This window comes from Chinchilla lanigera, unplaced genomic scaffold (genome assembly GCF_000276665.1).
Source record: "Chinchilla lanigera isolate Chin_1 unplaced genomic scaffold, ChiLan1.0 scaffold00013, whole genome shotgun sequence".
Taxonomy (NCBI): Eukaryota; Metazoa; Chordata; class Mammalia; order Rodentia; family Chinchillidae; genus Chinchilla; species Chinchilla lanigera.
In genome coordinates, this window is record NW_004955414.1 from 9,239,029 (window position 1) to 9,242,535 (window position 3,507).

Consider the following 3,507-nt stretch of genomic DNA (forward strand, 5'->3'; position numbering starts at 1 on the left):
AGAGGGGAGAACCCCACCACCCACCCCCACCATAGCAAGAGCCAAGGTGAGCTTTAGGGAGCCTTGGGAGCCTTGGGAACCTCGGTCCAGAGGAATCCTGGTGCCTGGCCCATACTCCTAAACTGTGGGATGGGCAGCCAGTGTGGGAAGCATCTGGGACACAGTAGCTGGCTGTTCCAGAGGAACCAGGGATAAATCCAATCTAACAAGGGGAAACTCTTTTCATACAAACTCCTAATCTGTGATCAGCTCTGTTATATAACTGTAGTCTTTGCTCTTATGGTCTAATGTACAAAATCAATAGTTAGCACAGTTTCTCAGTTTCTAAAGTCTGCTTATTGCTAATTGTACTGTAGCTAGGATGTCATATCAGTTGTAATCAGTTGTTTTCCCTTGTGTAACAATATTGGGAAGCTCTGAGGCAACAACCTCAACACAATCCTACACCAAAACACTGGGGACTAGGCCAAACAGAAACCAACACCGCACTCTCAACTAATTGGGAAGGCAGGATCTTGGCTCAGACACAAACCAAGAATCTCCTACACACAGAAGATATCCCTGATGCATAGACTATTCCTGGAGAGGCCTTGATAGTACTGATATAACTACCTACTACCAAAACTCACAATGATCACCACAGAAAACAAAATAAAAACTTTTTTGAAATAGAAAATGTTAAAATGAAGGAGCAAAATGCAATCTCAGACCTCCAGCTGACCCAGAACAAGTCCAGGAAACATCAATATAGAAGTATTTGGAAGTCACACACCAGAAATTACTGAAATAATAGCAACTGAAGTAAAGAAATAACTCCACCAGAAAAAAAAAAAAAAAAAAACTCCACCAGGCTGTAAAAGATATCAGATTAGAAATAATCTCTCAGGTAAGAAAAAAAAGAAAGAAATGACAACCACAATGAAAGCATTTCTCAGCATATCTAAAGAAGACATAGATTTAAAAAACAAAACCAAACAGAGGAGCACAGAAAAATTATGGAAAGCTTAAATGAACAATATAGGAAAGAAATAGAGCTGGGTGTGGTGGCGCACACCTGTAATCCCAGCACCAGGGAGGCTGTGGCAAGAGGATTGTTGCAAGTTTGAGACCAGCTTGGGCTACAAGGTGAGCTCAAGCCTGAACTGCATAGCGAGACCCTGTCTCAAAAAGACAAAAAAAAAAAAAAGAAAGAAAGAAATAGAATGCATGAAACAGATTCAAAGAGCTAATCCAGGAATTAAAAATTCGTTGAAAGCTGGCAAAACCACTAGAACAAAACTGAAGATAGACTTTCAGACCTTGCAGACAGTATTATAACTAGTGATCATAAAAGGAAAGATTTCTTCAAAATAACAAGGAAATGGGAAATAACAATTCAACAGCTGCAATATGATGCAAAGAAAAACAATATAAGACTGATAGGTGTCAATGAAAAAGCAAGAGTCAACATAGATGACATAAAAAGTAGAAGTAATAGCAGAAAATTTCCCAAGCATGGGAAAAGAATCTGACATACAGATAAGTGAGGCATAGAGAACTCTAATTAGCCATAACCAAAAAAAATCTACACCCAGACATATAGTGATCAAGATCCCAGAAATTCAACAAAAGAACAGAATAGTAAAAGCTGCTAGAGAAAAGAAACAGATCACCTATAAAGGAAAGCCTATAAGAATCATGGAAGATTTCTCAACACAAACTGTCAAGTCAAGAAGGGCTTGGAGTGAAGTATTTGATGTCCTGAAAGAAAACAACTTTCCACACAGACTGATGTACTCTGCAAAACTATCCTTCAAAATTAATGGAGACATAAGATACTTCCACAAAAGAGAACAATAGAAGAAATTCATGGCTACCAAAGCAACCCTACAAAAAGTACTGAAAGATATTCTAGAAAGAAATAAAAATGAATCCCTTTTCCCTCTTTCTTTTGGTACCAGCAATCAAACTCAAGACCTCAGGACTGCCAGGCAGGCACTGTGCCACTGAGTTTATCCCCAGCCCCTAAAAGAGATAAAAATGACCACAATTCCAAGAACATCACTAGAAAACAACCACCAAGCAGGACAAGCAATTAAACAGAGGGAGAAGTAGAGAACCAACAGTGAGAAAATAACATGACAAAGATAAGGCAATACATATCAATCATAACCATTACTGTAAAAAGTCTCAATTTACCAATCAAAGAAACAGACTGGCAGAGTGGACCAAGAAGCAAAAATCCAAGAATATGCTATACACAAGAAACACATTTAACTCTAAGGAAATTCATAGACTGAAAGACAAAGGATGAAAAGCAATACTCCATGTGACAGGAACCAAGAAAAAGGCAGGGGTAGCTATTCTATTTGCAGACCATGTGAATTTTAAACCAAGAATGATCAAAAGAGATAAAGAAGGTTACTACATACTTGTTATGGGAAAACTGCAAGAGGAGGTGATAACAATCATAAATATGTAGGCACCAAATATGGCAGCATCCAACTATATCAGAAAAATATTAATACACATGAAAAATGAAATAAGCAGTAACACAATTATAACAGGGGATTTTAACTCCCTATTGTTAAAAAGAGATATTTCAACTACACAAAAAATCAGCAAATAAATAACAGAACTGAACCAAACTTGTGAACAGACTAGGTAGATCATTACAGAGTACTTCACCCAACAACATCAGAATACACATTCTTCGAAACAGCACATGGAACATTCTATAAAATAGATCCATAACTAGGCCATAGAACATGCTTAAGTAAATGCAAAGGAATTAAAATTTTCCTATCCATATTATGGGACCTACTGCAATGAAATTGGAAATTACAAAAGAAATAGCAAAATCACCATAAACACATGGAAATTAAATAACACTCTCCTGAAAAACCAATGGCTCACAGATGAAACTAAAGAAGAAATTAGGGGCTGGGGATTTAGCTCAGCAGCAAAGCGCCTGCCTGGCAAGCGGAAGGTCGTGAGTTCGGTTCCCAGTACCGGAGAAAAACCAAAAACAAACAACCAAAAAAAAAAAAAAAAAAAGAAATTAAATAGTAGTTACCATCAAACAAAAATGCAGATACAACTTACCAGAACATGTGAGAGACAATGAAAGCAGTCCTCAAAGGAAACATATAACAGTGAATTCCCATATCAGGAAAACAGAACAAGCACAAATAAACAACCTAATGCTGCACCACAAGCTCCTAGAAAAAGAAGAGCAAGTCAAGCCCAAAGCCCAAAGAAGGAAGGAAATTACAAAGAACACAGCAGAAATTAATGCAATAGAGACTAAAAGAACATTACAAAGGATTAATGAATTGAAGAGTTGCTTCTTTGAAAGAATAAATAAAATTGATAGACCCTCCAAAGCAACCTTATCAAAAAAAGGAAAGAAAAGATTCAAATTCATGCACTGAGGAATGAAAAGGGTGAAATCACTACATATCCTGTGGATATTCAGAAAATCATCAATACCTACTTCAAAAATCTTTACTCTCACAGAATGGAAAA